We start from the raw sequence: 17851 nt of genomic DNA, 5'->3' as shown, positions 1-17851 counted from the left end.
GTTACCTCATCTGTTAAATGGGGATGAAGACTGTGAGCCCCATGTGGGGCAACCTGATTATCTTGTATCTACCCCAGTGCTTTGAACAGTGCTTGGCACATAGTAAGCACTTAACAAATATCAACATTATTATTCTTCTTCATGGTTCGCTGTGATATCCTACAGCTTTCCGTAGGTGACTTCATTCTCCAATAATTTAATAATAATAATAATTAGGATATTTGTTAAGTACTTACTATGTGCCAAGCACTGTTCTAAGTGCTGGAGTAGATACAAGGTCATCAGGTTGTCCCGCGTGGGGCTTACAGTCTTAATCCCCATTTTACAGATGAGGTAACTAAGGCCCAGAGAAGTTAAGTTGCTTGCTGAGGTCAAAGAGCAGACAAGTGGCATAGCTGGGATTAGAACCCATGTCCTCTGACTCCCAAACCCGTGCTCTTTCCACTGAGCCACGCTGCTTCTCTAACAACAAGCAGGCTTGTGACTGGATGCTGCTCATCAATATGCTGGTGGTATGACAGGCACAAGTTGGGACCGGACACATAATGGGCAATCCCTCACATTCTGAACCTCTTATGACAGAAGTAATTTGTATATCTTAAGTTTCCCTACTGGATGATAACAATCAATGAGATGTCATTGTTTAGACCTTGGGTGCATGCATGATGCCTTTGTCTTGGGACTTGAAAGATAGTGTTGGTAATCATGAGTTGACCTTGGCCCTTTCACCACTAAGAGTAAACTTTTGCAAAACTTGTGATTTTTTAAAATTTTTACAATTTCAGCATCATTACCCACCTATTGCAATAAAATTCTGCATGTTGGTCAGTTTGTCAGATTTTATGCCACCACATTGACTCTGACCAGAGCCTTATTTATTTCTCTTTGATGTAAATTTCAATGTCGCACTTAGGAAATGAAGAAAATCTACTTCTTGAATTCTCTGTCTAAAATTCTTCATGAGCTGATTGGTAGATATTCATTGTTTTCTTATTCTTGAGCTCTAAGAAAACTTACTGTTTCTATCCTGTGAATCTGTCATGGCAAGAAGTTGTATTTAAGGAATTTAATTCAATTTCTAAACAGAGTACAGAAATCAAAAACCTTTTTTTAAAATGGTATTTGTGAAGTGCTTACTACGTGCAAGGCACTAAACTAAGCACTGAGATAAATACAAGCTAATCAGGTTGGACACTGGCCATGTCTCATGTGGGGCTCACAGCCTTAATCCCCATCTTACAGATGAGGTAACTGAGGCTCAGAGAATTTAAGTGACTTGCCCAAAATCCCAAAACAGACAAGTGGCGGAGCTGGGATTAGAACCTAGGTCCTCTGACTCCCAAGTCCTCTGACTCCCAAACCTGAAGTGCTCTTCTGTTATTTTTAAGCAAATTCAATCAGTTCTGCCACAATACGTGTTTTCATTATGTGCTCTAAATAGACGATAGTGGCAGAAATAGGGGATGTCCTTCTGACAAGGCACACTTGTCTGGATACAACATGATTCAAGGTAAGGAGAAACTTTTGTGTGCTTTTGTGAGCAGGGTTGAGCAAGAGATGAGTATTGTAATGCAGGTTTTCCTTAACATGGGGTTCTGTAGGAACCCAAGCCTTGCTTTAAAGAAGAATTGGCTGTCCTTAGAAACTCTCAAAATATAGCATATCAATCAGTATAATTTATCAGTATCATTTATTTATTTATTAAGATACCCTACTTTTTTATGGTATCTCTTAAATGTCTACTATGTTCCAGGCACTCTACTAACCACTGGGGTACATACATGCTAATCAAATTGGACCCCGTCCTAGGCGCTTGGGAGAGTACAAAAGGATAAGTTGACATGATCGTTGCTCTCAAGGAGATTATAATTAAGCGGGCAACTCAAATACAATACGAAGATGTAGTAGAGTATACAAAATATATACATAAGGGCTTGCTACCGGTGTGAGTAGCCCAGTGCTTAGGTGGTACAGATGAGCTGCTCTGCCCAGAGCTTCACTACACCACCTAAAATGCGTAGGCTGGGAATGGAAACACAAGAGCAAAACCTAAAAATGATTTGCCAAAGTAAAGATGCAATTACTTTCTTGTTTCCATATATTATAATAATAATAATTTTGGTATTTGCTAAGCACTTACTATATGCCAGGCACTATACTGAGCACTGGGGCACACACAAGCAAATTGGGATGGACACAGTCCCTGTCCCACATGGGGCTCACAGTCTCAATTCCCATTTTGCAGATGAGGTAACTGAGGCTCAGAAGTGAAGTGATGCATTTAGAAGTTCAAGAATCAGTGTATGGTTTTCCATCACTCTGAGAAAAATAAGCATATACATTTACTATGCTCCTAATTGAATTACAGAAATCACTGGATTTCGTGTATCCATGGAATGAAGTTCCAGTATTCAATAAGAATCAAGAATGCATAAAATAAAAATTAAAAATGACAGAAGCCTCATCAAAAATTCAACCTAATTCAAATCATCATTACCCTCTAATTGTGAAAAATAGCCCTGGCATTTCATGAAAAGTGTTTCACAGTCCAGAATAAGCTTTTCATAATACTGTGTCTGCATACCATAAAAATTGCTCAAATTGATTCCCCTATCATACAATAGTCCATGTTCATTGTGTTTGAATTTATATTACTATTAAGAATCTGCATCTGCCCATAACTATTCTGCACATGTGTGGGTAGGTGCTAGAAGTAGAATGAGAAGGCAGGAGAAAGTTAAATTGAGAGAAAAGGGAGAATGAGAAGGAAAGAGGAGGACAGGAAGCAAGTCAACAGAAAGAGTGGATAAAGGCAGGACAAGATTAAGAATGAGAAGGAAAGAGGAGAGAGACTGGGGTATGGGAAACAGGGAAAGCCCAAGCTGAAGAAGATGGGCCAGAAGGTGGGCCCCTTTCCCACATGGGGCTCACAGTCTAAGTAGGAGGGAATCAGATTTAAACCCCATTTTACAGTCATTCAATCATATTTATTGAAAGTTTACTGCATGCAAAGCACTGTACTAAGCGCTTGATATGAGGAAACTGAGACACAGAGAACTTAAGTGACTTGCCCAGGGTCACATAGTAGACAAGTGGTGGAATAGGGATTAGTAACCAGGTCCTCTGACTCCCAGGCCCATGCTCTTTCCACTAGGCCACGCTGCTTCAAAGAAGAGGTGAAGAAACAACAAGACCTAGTGAAAAGACACAGGCCTGGAAGTAAGAGGACCTGCGTTCTAGTTCCAGGGCTGCCACTCATCTGACTTCACTTCTCTGTGCTCAGTTACCTCATCTGTAAAATGGGGATTAAGACACGCATTGCGTCTGCCCCAATTTGCTTATATCTACTCCAGCACTTAGTGCAGTGTCTGGCACCTAGTAAGTGCTTAACAAATACCACAATTATCATTATTATTACTATTAGTATTATGTATCTACTCCAGAGTTTAGTACAGTGCCTGGTGCATATTCAGCTCTTAAATACCCTAAAGAAAAACAAACAATGAAAGAGTGAAGTTCACCTATGAGTGTGTCTCTGCTCTTCCCCTTTCTTCTCCCCACAGCACTTGTGCATATTTCTATATATTATTTATTACTCTATTATTTTATTAATGATGTGTATATATCTGTGGTTCTATTTATCTTGATGGTATTGACATCTACTTGTTTTGTTCTGTTGTCTGTCTCCCCCGTTTAGACTGTGAGCCCATTGTTGGGCAGGGATTATCTCTATCTGTTGCCAAATTGTACATTCTCAGTGCTTAGTACAGTGCTCTGCACATAGTAAGCGCTCAATAAATATGACTGAATGAATGAATGAATGAAGAGGACAATGTGGGTCCTGCAATCCTGGCTACACTGCCACACAAAGGCTGTCATTTTTATATTGTCTTGCTTAGTGCTTTGCAGTGCCAGGTGCTGTTTTCTCTTTTACCTCCTTATCTCTCATTCATTATAAATATTTGGCCTGAAGAGAGCTACTCTTTTCTTTGATAGCAATACACCATGCTAATCTATCCTCAACAACTGACTTCCAGTTAATCATAATAATAATAATAATAATAATGTTGGTATTTGTTAAGCACTTACTATGTGCCGAGCACTGTTCTAAGCGCTGGGGTAGACACAGGGGAATCAGGTTGTCCCACGTGGGGCTCACAGTCTTAATCCCCATTTTACAGATGAGGGAACTGAGGCACAGAGAAGTTAAGTGACTTGCCCACAGTCACACAGCTGACAAGTGGCAGAGCTGGGATTCGAACTCATGACCTCTGACTCCAAAGCCCATGCTCTTTCCACTGAGCCACGCTAATAATAAGGCCAAGCCCTGGGGCAGATTTCAGCTGTGATGCAGCACTGTCTAAACTGTGTCCGTAAAACATTTCCTTTGCCCTTCTTGCATTCAGTTTCCCAATTTCAGTTTGCCCTACGGGACCTGTTCGGGTGTCCTGCCACCGCTCATTCTCTTTACGTGTCCCACTCAACGTAGCCATGTTAAGGTGAGCATAGCTCTGATGATAGGAGGCTAACAACATTCCAGAACTTCACTAGTCATGATCTTGTCTTGCCATTTGATATTTGCTATGGCCAGTAAATGACGCCAGTTGAACTGCGAAGCTTGTGTGGGGTCCAAGTCTCACAGTTGTAGAGCAGGTTGGACGACTCTACGGCTCTGGAGACCTATAGTGTGGTCCGAAGGCTGATACCAGTTTCCCAAAGGATGTGTTGGTATTTTGCATTGTTTTCTACTTCCTCATCTAGTATCACCTCGTTGGTCGGTGTGCTGCCTGGGTAACAGAATTCTGCCACAGCTTTTAGCTCTGAGAGGGCAATATGAATTTCTGGCTGTGTGTATGACTTCCCTGGTACAGGTTGAAACATCTCCTCAGTTTTCTTTAGCCTTATCTTCAGTTAGTAGCACCAGAATGTAACAAATGGTGGTTTACAATCATTGCCATGTCTTCTTGGGAGTCGTCATCTGCAAGCCACAATTCTTGAATGACTGTTTCTAGGATTTTGGATGATGATGTGCTAAATCTACTGAGTTGGAAGATTATGGGGGACAGAAGGAATTTAAGAGAGGGGTTGTGTGACACACCTAGGTGAGATTATTGGATGTGAAAAGACACCCCAGTATTCTAAAATGCACACAGAGCAGGCTTGGCTCCCCCAGACATCAGGTGGACATATCTCAGCACCCCAATGGTTGACAGCTTTAGCCAATTCAAAACTCAGTGGGCAATTCAGAAACCCTACAGTCTCTTTGGCCATAAAGAGGTCCTGTATGACCCCTTACTCACTGCCCTCATACCCCAACGGAAAGATAACTGGCTGCAATGAGAGAGTATGTGTGGGGTTGATCAAATCACTAGCACTACAATCCATTCCTTTGCTCAGTCCTGAGACTTGAGCCTCGTCTGTCGTTCTTGACAGCAGACGCCTATCGACATCCTGATGTCCCATGATGCAATGGTTCTTTCCCTGGATTTACTGCTGTTGGGTTTTGACCAAGCAAATGTACAACTCACCAGTCAAACACAGTCTGCTGGTAAATCCAGCTTAATTTGAGTGAGGTGGGCAATTGAGCGGGGGGGGGGGCGGGGGGGAGGAGACACCTTTTCTAGTTCCTGTCTCCATTTGGGATGAGCAGAGCATTCCTAAATAGGGCTGTTAAGACATCCTGGTGCTGCTGCTTTTTCAGCAACTAATCAATCAATCAGTCAATCAATGGGATTTATTGAGTGCCTCTGTGAGGCAGGGAAGGTATCTACCAACTCAGCTGTTCTCTACTCTCCCACGGGCTTAGAACAGTGCTCTGCACAGAATAAGACCATACCATTTATTGATCGACTGATTGAGTGCTTACTGTGTACAAAGCACTGCTCTAAGCATTTGGGAGAGTAAAATACAATGGAGTTGGTATACACACCCCCTGCCCTAAAGGAGCTGTCTAGGGGAACCAGACAACTGGTATCCTGAATTGACTACTTGTGTAGGACTTTTATTTTTTTAGGGTAAAATGAGGGTGTCACCACACTGGCACACCTTTCAAATATTTGAAAAGAGTTAAGTTGCCTCTTGGCCTTCTTTTGCATAAACTAAATTCCGCCTCTATCTACCACATTTCTCCTTTGGTGCCACAAAGTATACCATCTAGAATGAAGGAGTAATGGAGGCACCAGGAAAACCTGTCTCATTAAGGTTCAATGATATTATAAAGGAAAGACCTTACACCCTAGCTCTGACAGGACTTGAACTTTAGTTATTTTAAGAATTTCTTCAGTCAATGAATATCTATCACCTAGTCTCAGCTCAACTCATGCCACTTTGGTTTCCCTGACCGTGGACTACTTCTGGTCTGCTCCCTTCTGCTGGCAGTCAGCTCCACCTTAGCCCTATTTCCTGCTGCTGCCGACAACCCCAATATTTGTTGACAGTGAAGAGGATAATGACAATGAAATGACAATGAAACAGCGTGGGGATCGGCAAATTTAACAGAAAAAGTTGTAATTTACTTAGCATTTTGCTAGCTACAGCTGTCATGTTTGTTTTTCTTTTGTCTCAGCTTGTCTACGTAAACTGAAGAAACAAAATAAACGTACTAGCAATGACTAACAAAAATTCACTCTTCATTAAATCATTCTGATCATGAGATTGAATTAATTTCACTAATTTCTTTGAATATCAAGAGTACTATAATTCCTCCTTTGAACTCTGGCTCCCTTTCAGGGGAACCACACCAGGGAAAGATAGGCTCAAACTCATGGATTCCAACTCACTTGAGAAAGCGTTGGTTCATTTTGAAGAGCTCTAGTGATTTTAGTGCTCCGATTCTATTGCCAGTGTACTATAACAAAGCTTTCAATGCCAAATCCTTGACTAAATTTCCAAACACATTGCTTTTAACAATAGAGGAGCTACCAAGGAGTCTTTCTGAAGATAACACTCATCCACATTTAAGGAGGCCATTGATCCCGTTTTGTAACAGTCTGGATTTAGTAGTACAGGTCTTTATTGATTGGTCACTGGGTTCAATGCATTGAATTAAGTGCCTGGGAAAGTACAAACAGAAGCATGAGGCATTTTGTGGTTCTCTGCCCACAAGGAGCTTACACTCTAGTAGAGAAGACAACAACCCCAAATACTTACAAATAATCCGAATAAACTGACTGTAGAGTTAATTATACAAATATACCTAAGTCCTGAGGGAGGAATATACAGAAGACCCAAGGGAGGGTAAAATTATACGTAAATACTATAGATGGCTGATGGGTTGATGCAGAAGCAGCATTGGTGTAGTGGAGAGAGCATGAGCCTGGGACTCAGAAAGTCATGGGTCCTAATCCCGGCTCTGCCACTTGTCTGTTGTGTGACCTTGGGCAAGTCACTTCACTTCTCTGTACCTCAGTTACCTCATCTATAAAATGGGGATTGAAACTGTGAGCCCTAAATGGGACTGTGTCCAACCAGATTTCCTTGTATCCACCCCAGTGCTTAGTTCAGTGCCTGGCACATAACAAACACTTAACAAATACCATTATTATCATTATTATGTGACTCAAGGAGTTGAGAGTTAAAAATGGGGAGAGCTTCTTTGGCGGCATGGGGTTTTAGAAAGGGTTTGAAGGTGGAGAGAGCTGGGGATTTGGGGGGCTAACAGATTGATGGAACAGCTTTTTTCAATAGTATTTCAATAGTATTTATTGAGCGCTTACTATGTGCAGAGCACTGTACTAAGCGCTTGGGATGAACAAGTCGGCAACAGATAGAGACAGTCCCTGCCGTTTGACGGGCTTACAGTCTAATCGGGGGAGACGGACAGACAAGAACAATGGCACTAAACAGCGTCAAGGGGAAGAACATCTCGTAAAAACAATGGCAACTAAATAGAATCAAGGCGATGTACAATTCATTAACAAAATAAATAGGGTAACGAAAATATATACAGTTGAGCGGACGAGTACAGTGCTGTGGGGATGGGAAGGGAGAGGTGGAGGAGCAGAGGGAAAAGGGGAAAATGAGGCTTTAGCTGCGGAGAGGTAAAGGGGGGATGGCAGAGGGAGTAGAGGGGGAAGAGGAGCTCAGTCTGGGAAGGCCTCTTGGAGGAGGTGATTTTTAAGTAAGGTTTTGAAGAGGGAAAGAGAATCAGTTTGGCGGAGGTGAGGAGGGAGGGCGTTCCAGGACCGCGGGAGGACGTGACCCAGGGGTCGACGGCGGGATAGGCGAGACCGAGGGACGGCGAGGAGGTGGGCGGCAGAGGAGCGGAGCGTGCGGGGTGGGCGGTAGAAAGAGAGAAGGGAGGAGAGGTAGGAAGGGGCAAGGTGATGGAGAGCCTTGAAGTGGAACAGCTTAAACAAGGGGACAGGAGACTCAGGCATGAGGTAAAGCTAAAAGGCTAGGCTGGTGAGGAACAGAGAGAGCAGGCTGGAGAGTTGTAAGTGAAGTGGGTTGAGAAAAAGCATGGCCTAGTGGAAAAAGCATGGGCCTGGGAGTCAGAGGACCTGAGTTCTATTTCTGGCTCTGCCGCTTGTCTGCTGTGTGACCTTGGCCAAATCACTTAATTTCTCTATACCTCAGTTACCTCATCTGTAAAATGAGGATTAAGATAGACTGTGAGCCCTACATGGGATAGGGACTGTGTCCAACCAGTTTATCTCATATCTACCCCAGTGCTCAATACAGTGATTGGCATATAGTAAGCGCTTAACAAGTACCATTTAAAAAAATGTAAGATGGGGAGTGTTGGTATGGAACCTTGAAGCTGAAGGTGATGTGATGTGTTTGATGTGGAGGGAAATGAAAAACCACTAGAGAGTCTTGAGGAGAGATGTTGAGAGAAGAGAGACACTTTGAGCAGATGATACATACAGCAGCATGGAGTATGGGTAGGTTTTCAACTCCAGTTCATATTCCAGCCTTCACTCAGCTTCTCAGATCATTTTGCTAAAAAACTGTTCAGTCCATGTTTCCCCACTCCTCAAGAACCTCCAGTGGTTGCCCATCCACCTCTGCAATGAACAGAAACTCCTTACCACTGGTTTTAAAGCAATCAGCTCTCCACCTATCTTACCTCGCTGATTTCCTACTACAACTCAGCACACTCATTTATCTCTTCTAACACCAACCTGCTCACTGTACCTCAATCTTGTCCATTTCACAGCTGACCCCTCGCCCACGTCCTGCCTGTGGCCTGGAACTCCTTCCCTCTTCATATCTGACAGACTACTGCCCTCCCCATTTACAAGGCTTTATTAAAATTACATTCCCGACTAAGCTCACATTTCGCCTACTCCCTCTCCCTTCTGCATCACCCAAACCCTCAGCCCCACAGCCCTTATGTAAATATCCGTGATTTATTTATTTATATTACTGTCCATCTCCCTCTCCAGACTGTAAGCTCACTGTGGGCAGGGAATGTGTCTACCAACTCTTTTATATTGTGCTCTCCCAAGTGCTTAGTACAGTGCTCTGAACACAGTAAGTGCTCAATAAATACGATTGATTGATTGGTCTTTCCCTGTGCAATATGGACACAGTGCTAGATGTCTGGGTGAGAAGCAGTATGGCCTAGCAGGAATGGCATGGGCCTCGGAGTCAGAGGACTTGGGTTTCAATCTTGGCTTTGCCATTTGCCTGATGTTGACCTTGGGCAAGTCACTTCTCTGTACCTCCTCATCTATAAAATGGGGATTCAATACCTGTTCAATACTTGTTCTCTCTTCTATTCAAACTGTGAGCCCCATGTGGGACAGACTATTATCCTATACCTACTTCACTGCCTAGTATAGTGCCAATTATTATTATTACTATTATCGCTCTGATTATTTTTATTACTGTTATTATGTGCCCCGTCCTCCTCCACCTTAGCTCTGGCCGCCAACTCAGAAGCAGAAACGGTGTTCACAAGGACCTGGGAGGGGAATGCAATGACTTGGGAGCAAGGGGGGAATGGGGGTGGGTGGGTCGGTGAGGAACTGTGCCCTTGGACAGACCTCTGCAAAATGGTAACATATGACGCTATTGTGTGCTATACTGCCAGCCCAGGTTTACACATTTGACATCATATGCATCTGCCTATCCAGTATCTGTGAGGGCTAGATCCATGGGGGTAATCAGTGGCCACCCTATCTATTTTATGCTACTCTGACATTACATCACCTAGCATTTTTTCAAAGGATCTTTTGCAAAATCTTGCCAACGTACTATACTAATGACTTAAGAATGTAATGCTGTGGCTGTCCCTAAATTTCACCACACTAAATAGTTTAATCTTGCTGGACTAAAGAATATTATATAGTAGCTAATTTATGAATGCAGCCATTAGGGAACACAGATGCTGGTCTACACCTGGCTCTGCCTTTTGACTAAATGGTTAGTCCTGTTCCAATTGCTCTAACTTTGCTTCAAATTTCCCTAAGAGAGAAAAGAGTCACCCAGGCTAGATTTATGAGTTTACATTTGTCAAGTCTTTTGAGGATCTTGGATGAAAAGGGATATGCAAGTGCAACAAAACAGCAGACTACAATTTACAAAACAGAACCAATTTTGATTCACCATAGCACCTTTTATGTTCAAGGTACCTTAACAAAAACTCCACATTAAATACTGCAGTGAAATAGGATGAAGGCAGAAGTGCACAATTATGCTTTCCACAATAGCTTACCGAGAAGGGAAAGTTAGAATTTATTCTTCTGCAAGAAAGAAAACGCTCACTGAAAACATCATCTTAGTGTTTGTTTTTCAAATTGGCCAGGTTTTTATTCACTTCTGGATTCCTGAAGTACTTTGGGTGGCCCTGTTGTTTACAAAGCCAAATTGAATTTTTCATTAGCAAGTGGCGTGGGAGGGTGTGGAGGGGGAAAGGGGGAGGGAGAGGGGAGCGGGGGAGGGAAAGGGGAGAGAGAGGGGAGGGAGAGGAGGAGAAAGGGGGGAGGAGAAAGGGGGGAGGAGGAGGAGGAGGAGGAGGAGGAGGAGGAGGAGGAGGAGGAGGAGGAGGAGGAGGAGGAGGAGACTAGTACCACTGAGGTAGGAGCAGGGAATAAAGAAGACTGGCCAGATGGTGATACAACTGAAAAACTGCCTTCATGTCCACTTGGATTCACAGAAACTTGAGAAGGCAGGACCCTACCTGAACTGCTTGGTTGCCTCCTCCAAAGTTCCAGTAGTCATTTATTTTGTGCGATGAGGCTGGGAGAGGGGAAGAGAATAATTGTGCACTGCTAATTTCTTCCTAACACCGCCAAATGACATCTGTTGATAAGTCAGTAGGAGATGTTCTCTGGAAATATTGAGGCTTTTACAAGCCTGTTTCCAAGAGCATGCTACAAAAATGCACATTCACCATAGAGTTGGGCCCAACGGTAAATGTGCAAAGCACTTCTCCTGTGGGTCATTTAGAGGAACTTCCTAAGAAAACAGACCATAAGCTTCGGGGAGGAGAGCTGTAACACAAAAAGCATGATCAAAAGGATGGCTAAAATAGCTCAAAATGTTCCTTAATTTCTTTAAAGGAAATGCTGAATTACAAGGAATCATAACTCTGGCTTTAGGAATCGCCCAAGTTATCATTACATGTATACAAAAACGATCTACAAAAACATTCTGGACCTGCCCTGATCCTCAAAAAACTCCAGCGGTTGCCCACCCACCCCCGTATCAAACAAAAACTCCTCTCCATTGGCTTTAAAGCACTCCATCACCTTGCCCTCTCCTACCTTACCTCGCTTCTCTCCTACAACCCAGCCCGCACACTTCACTCCTCCAGTGCTAACCTCATGTGCCTCAATCTCGCCTGTCTCGCCACCGAGCCCTAGCCCACGTCCTGCCTCTGGCCTGGAACGTCCTTCCTCTAAGAGGCCTTCCCAGACTAAGCCCCACTTTTCCTCCTCTCCCACTCCCTTCTGCATCACCCTGACTTGCTCCCTTTGCTCTCCCCCCTCCCAGCCCCAAAGCACTTTTGTACTTATCTGTAATTTTATTTATCTGTACTGATGTCCATCTCCCCCACTCTAGACTGTGAGCTCATTGTGGGCATGGAAGGTCACCGTTTATTGCTGTATTGTACTTTCCCAAGCGCTTAGTACAGTGCTCTGCACACAGTAAGTGCTAATAAATACTACTGATGGAATGAATGAATGTATGTGAGAATTGCTCACTTTTCAAAACAAAACACAAAAACTGACAAGTTAGTTTCCTCCTCTAAGCTACCATCTTTCATAAAGGGATGAAGGCAATGGCTGCTCCTGGGTCTTGCACTGGCTTCATCAAGCGTGTATACTCAGGGGACTTTTGAGCCAAAGATAATCACCACCCAGGCATGTTTCCCATATGGAAAAGGGAACAAACTTCTTGGTTGAATTCCATATTTATGCCAGTACTGCCGTACCTGCCACCTCTAGGAAGCCTAGCTCCCTCTTGGCAAGCTACCCTGTGATACAGCATATGACTGCTCGAATGCATGGCAAGTTTCCCCACGTTTAAGGGATATCGATTCCTCCTGGGTGATATCATTCAGCAAACCCAAGTAAAATTTGACACACGTCCATCGCAGGAACTGCTGTCTCTCTGAACACTTCCAAGTAAAAACTGTAATCACAGCAATGATACTGCCACGGTTAAGAAGTAGAGTACTCAAATGTTTTCTTGCACTCAGTGGTGGCAAGGGGTTGCGAAGCAGGGGAGATTGGCAAGTGGGAAGGGGGCCATAGCCTGAATCCCTTCCTGACTTCCTCCTTAGAAACCTAGAAACCTTACAGACCTAGAAACCTAGAAACGCTAAGATGGTTAGCATCCTGGGCAGGAACCCCAGGCAAATCTTTATTCTTACCAGCCTTACCACATCGTTCACTTCCAATCTGTATCACCATTCTATATTTAAGAAAGTGTAAACTTACTCTCCACGCATCCCATGTAGACCTATTTTGTTTTGATCCAGCATCAACCACATTTGGCACCCAAAGAGTATTCTTTTGTTTTAGGAGTTTAAATAAAATGAGAACTGAAATGCCCAGATATTTTATTTGCAGTGAGATTTTATAACACCTATTGTGCAGGGCAAAGAATAGTGCCAAAGGTTGGCAAATACAATACTAAACAACTACAAAAACAAGATATCTATTGCTTCAGAAACTAGATTTGCATACTCCTAATTAATCTGAACTGAAAATCTCATCTGGCTACATTATTTTGAATCAACATACACCTATTATTCTCTGGCTCAGTAACTGTAGAAGATGTTTATTAGATCATCTGCAGAGTCGAGTTTGGAAAAAAACAAAAAACACAACTTCTCCTATTCCAGTGTCTCCTCTTACCTAGAAAATTTCCTGTCTAGAGCACATTTCCACGATATCATATTAAAGTTTTATGAAGCCCTCTGCCCTTTCCACTTGGTCGGCTGCAGCAAAGCTTCACTCTCTTACAAGGAAGGGAGAGTTTGGGGGAGGGAGGTTGTTTTGTTGTGGTGTCTGTGTCTGTAGACCGTAAGCTCCTTGTGGGCAGGGAACATGTCTACCCACTCTGTTGCCCTGTACTCTCCCAAGCACTTAGTATGGTGCTCTGCACACAGTAAGCGCTTAATAAAAATGACTGATTGACTGAGAGTACATGTGCAACGGTGACAGACAGGGGCAGGTCTCCAAAACCAGAGAAGAGGGGGGGAAAGGAGTGTTCCCCAAACACAGCCCTGTCTCTACCTCAGCCCGTACTTCATGCAAAAGGACACGCTGAGGTAGACAAGCACATTATTATAGAGAGCCCCCATTCTCCACAGCCTGCAAAGAGGTTTTTTTTTATACTGTTATTATTTTTGCAGTACACGTTGTGTCTTAGCCCCACAGCTCGGCCAGGTTTTTTTTTTTGTTATTATTATTATCGTAGTACACACTGTGTCTTAGCCCCACAGCTTGCCCAGGTTTTTTATGTCATCATCATTATTGTACACACTGTCTTTACCGCCATAAAGTAATTAGCTTTAACTTGTTCCAAAGCAGCGATTTCAGTAGCTTGAACGAAACAATGCACCCACCTATCTAAAGTTCCCGGGATCCCGTTGGAATCGACCTTGTCCAACCCACGCCCGTTGTTGGAAGGGAAGGTCCCGGAGTCTCATCCGCACGGATGGCAGTCGGTGGGCCAGACAGACGTACCTCTCCGCGTCAGGAACCGTGGGACGGCCCGAACCAAACCCCGAAATCCGCGCCCCCCTCCACCCCGGCATGTGAAACATCATTTAGCGAATGGGGGAGGGGAGGGGACCCGCTGAAGTCGATTGCAGCATTTCATACCGTAACAGCACCTGTTCGATCCGGCTTCCCGGCAAAGAATGACCAGATAAGAAAGACCCAGAACACCCGTCCTGTCCCACCGGAGGAGGAGGGGGAATCTCCCCCGAAGGGCCCAACTCCCCGATGCCCTCTTCCCCGCCCTTTACTCCGAACCTGATCGTGCCCCCGAGGGGCTGCGCTCCTTCAAGTGTCCCGCCCCGACTCCCCTCCCGTGTCATCACTGCGGAGCCCGGGGGTGGGGACGCGGGGAAAGCGGGCGGGAGGCGAGGATGGGTGGGGAGGAGGAGGACTGGTAAGGATCCGGGAGCGGCTGACAGCCCTCGGGCCAGTGGGCTCCCAGACCGACAAGCCCGATTCCTCACCCCACCCCCGGCGAGCGGCAGGCAGGGCAAGTCCTGCCGGGGGACGGGGGGGAGGAAGAGGAGGAGGGGGCGCCGAGAGAGGAACCCTCGGCCGGGGCGAGGAGGGGAAGGGGACCGGGGGGGGGGGCACAAAAAGAAAACTTGCCTTAGCCTGGGGCTGGATTCCCGCGCCCACCTCCGCTCCCCGACCAGTTGCGCCACAGCCTGCAAGTTACTGGGATGGGGCAGCTCCGCCGGTAGCGCCGAACGAGCTCGGTGCAGCCCCGGCCGCGGAGCTCAGGGCAGCAGCCCTGGGAGCTTCATGTGCCGGCGCCTTTAGCACGTCTGCAAACTCCCCCAGGACGGGGCCGGGACCGCCTCCTCTTCCTCGCTCTCACTCTCCCCCTCCCCACCCTCCCGTCTCTTCCTCTCTCTGTCTCTGTCCCCGTGTCTCTGCCGGCTCCCCCCACCTCCCTCCTTTCCCTCTGTCTCTCCGTCTCCGCCTGGCTCTCGGTCTCTCCCTCCCTCCCTCTTCCTGCTCTTGGCACCGTGGGTTCAGCCGGCGTCACTCCGAATCTCCGGCCCCGGTGCAGTGTGTGGACGATCGGGTGCGGGAGCGAAAAAGACAGACCCAGACAAGACTGCGCCGCCCGGAGAGGCCCCGCCCGGTGGCGGCGGCCCCGGCTCTTCCCCTTTACCCTCCTCCCCCTCTGTCCATCCCCGCACACACCCTGCAGGGAAGCGAGGCCGGTCTGCAGCCGCGGCAACCGCTGCCGCCGCCGCCGCCACGAGGGTCCTGGAGTCCGCGTGGGAGGGCGTCCCCCCCTTCTCTCCTCGCACCCTCGCACGGCGGGCATTTATTCACCTCCCCCCCGCCCCCCGAGCGCGCATACCCCGCCCCATCCACCTCCTTCCCGGCAACACACGCGTAGCACCTTGTGGACCCGAAAGCGGCAATAGGGGGACGAGGCTGGGGGGCGGAGCTGGAGGGAGATATGTTGTCGTTCTGTAACTTTTCGGGGGACTTTCAAGGCTTCTAGGGCGTTTGGCGTTGATTCCAAGCCGGCTCTCTCCCTTTCTCAGCCGCTCTATGAGACGGCTGCCTTTGCTAGCCAGTTAGACCCTCACGGGAAGCTTTACCCACGGACAGGACTTAACTGGTTTTGTTTAAAATGCAACACACCTCCAATGCCAGGTCTCCTCTCTACTGGAAAGCGGCTTTCTCAGCCCCGCATTCCCCACCTCTCCGTAGGGGGGGAAAAATGACTGGATCAAGGATCCTTTGTGATTCCGTGGCATTTAATCTCTGCCCATACAGCTTGACTTTATGACCTTTTACTTACAACCTTCCAGGGATCAGCAGTCACTCGGCGTTTCCCTCTGAATTCTCTGCAAGTGAGTGCTCTCCGTTCTTGTTCCTGTAACATCCTAAGGGAACAAACCTAGGAAGGGCCCTCTCTGAGACCCTTGTACTCCTTTAGGAGAGTTATTGTGCAACATTTCCTGAATGCTCCCCACAGGGCCATTCCAAGTTCCCTCGGTGAATAGAAATATTGGTGCCCAGAGTCTCTTTCTAGTCCTTTCTGGGATCTGATTTTGAGGTTTTTCACCCTCGTCTTAGACGGCGGCTTGCCTCCGGTTGACTAAAACTACAGCTCATGTTTCAGTATTTATTTGGGTAGACAATTCGAAGTGCTGAATCAGGAAAGAGAGCCAGGAGGAGACAGTCCTTGAGCAAGGACGCTCTAGACTTTCTACAACTTTGGATTTTGATAAATTAAACTCTCCAGGCCTTCTAGGGGCCATATCCTTTCATTTCTCTCCGACGGTTCTTTAAAGCGGACGAAAAACAGTCGCACCCCACTTGTAACCTGTGAGATGAGAGAGCTCCTGCTCATACCATCCATATCGAGTCTCCGGAGGGCAGCACCGAGCATAGATCTAAACAGCAGACTCATGATCCTAGTCCCTCAACTCCTTCTCCCTGTCTGCTCAGGACAAATGTCCACGCTCATTTCCCAGAAGGAAATCTCAAATCCCAAGGGACTAGGATGCAGTCTGCTCTTGTTCCCTTCTCACTCCGACCTAAAGGTGGTTGAGAAAGAGTACGATGTGTCATAACGGTCTGGGACGGACTCGAGATCGCTCGTTTGAGCTGTGCGAAGGTGGATTTTGGGCTGCGTGATTTGCATCCTCCAGCTTGAGGCCCCGTCGGTCTGGGAGTTGGCCCAGTTGACAGCTACCGCCTGGGAATGTTGAGGAGTCGACACTACTTTCCAGACTCCAGTGACACCTCTCTGGATGGTGGAGGTGCGGGGAGGCGAGGGGGATCACTGCTAAGAAGTCCCCTGGAATGGCCGCACGTTATCCACAAATAATGGGTGCGGGTTCGTTTAGTCGATTGAAGAGACGAAAGACTCCGAGAGAAGGAGTCAAACAACTGAGCAGTAGGAGAGTTTGGAGCAGCCCGTTCACCCCGGTGGGGTCCGAGGGACTGCGGCGCCACCGTCCCAGCCTGCCCTGCCGGCTTTACTGGTACAGCGGAACCCCACGCTCACACCGGGCGCCCAATCGGGGCTAGACACACATAGGGACAGTAGCTGATCAGTAAGTACTTCTGGGCCCAACTCCTGGGACAGTAGCCAATCAGTAAGTACTTCCATGCCGTGATCACGTGACACCCAACCAGTTCCCAGCACACCCGACTGGCCAGCTCACACGCGTGAAGTTGGAATGGGTCACATGACACGAAGGTGCCATCGTGCAGTTCACATAACACGGACTCGGGGTGGGCCTCACTATCACAGTCCGCCGCAGGAGTCAGGTCAGGGACAGTTTAAAATGCGGTCTGGCCAATGCAACTGATGCTGTAGTTTCCAGAATGGGGCTTGGGCCAAGACCATTGCAATAAGGCTCAAGAAAAGGTCCCCATCTACGCCGCACTCTCTCTGTATGCATGGCATACAAAAGTCATCTCCAAAATTATGTCTTGACCTATGCAAATCTACCCTCTATGTCAAGTTTTCTGTGTCTCAAATACCAAAGTGCTTTGCAGGGTTCCTGTGAAGCATAATATTAAAAATGATTTTAAGGAACTCTATTATGCCCTCAAAAGTGGTTTAAAATAGTTTCATTAATGTATGTCTAATAGCTGTGTATGTCTAATGGACAGAATTGAGAGGAAGATTGAGCTGTAATCCTATTTCTCCCATGGAGTCTACCATG

At 46.3% G+C, this 17851-nt stretch overlaps 1 protein-coding gene across 3 annotated transcripts in view; it reads right to left on the bottom strand.

Moving 5' to 3' along the window:
• The window catches only part of PIP5K1B (phosphatidylinositol-4-phosphate 5-kinase type 1 beta), a 242653-nt gene extending 227205 nt beyond the window's left edge, over window positions 1–15448 (bottom strand). For 2 of the 3 annotated variants that reach the window (XM_029056073.2, XM_029056070.2), the window contains exon 1: window positions 15357–15448. The gene's annotated coding sequence lies outside the window, so the exon portion shown is untranslated. The remainder of the gene's footprint in view (window positions 1–15356) is intronic. The other variant, XM_029056072.2, reaches the window with a different exon arrangement.
• Between the last annotated feature and the right edge of the window lie 2403 nt (window positions 15449–17851).

This window comes from Ornithorhynchus anatinus, chromosome X5 (genome assembly GCF_004115215.2).
Source record: "Ornithorhynchus anatinus isolate Pmale09 chromosome X5, mOrnAna1.pri.v4, whole genome shotgun sequence".
NCBI lineage: Eukaryota > Metazoa > Chordata > Mammalia > Monotremata > Ornithorhynchidae > Ornithorhynchus > Ornithorhynchus anatinus.
Note: the sequence above shows the minus strand (reverse complement) of the source record. Positions and strands in the feature narration are given on the sequence as shown.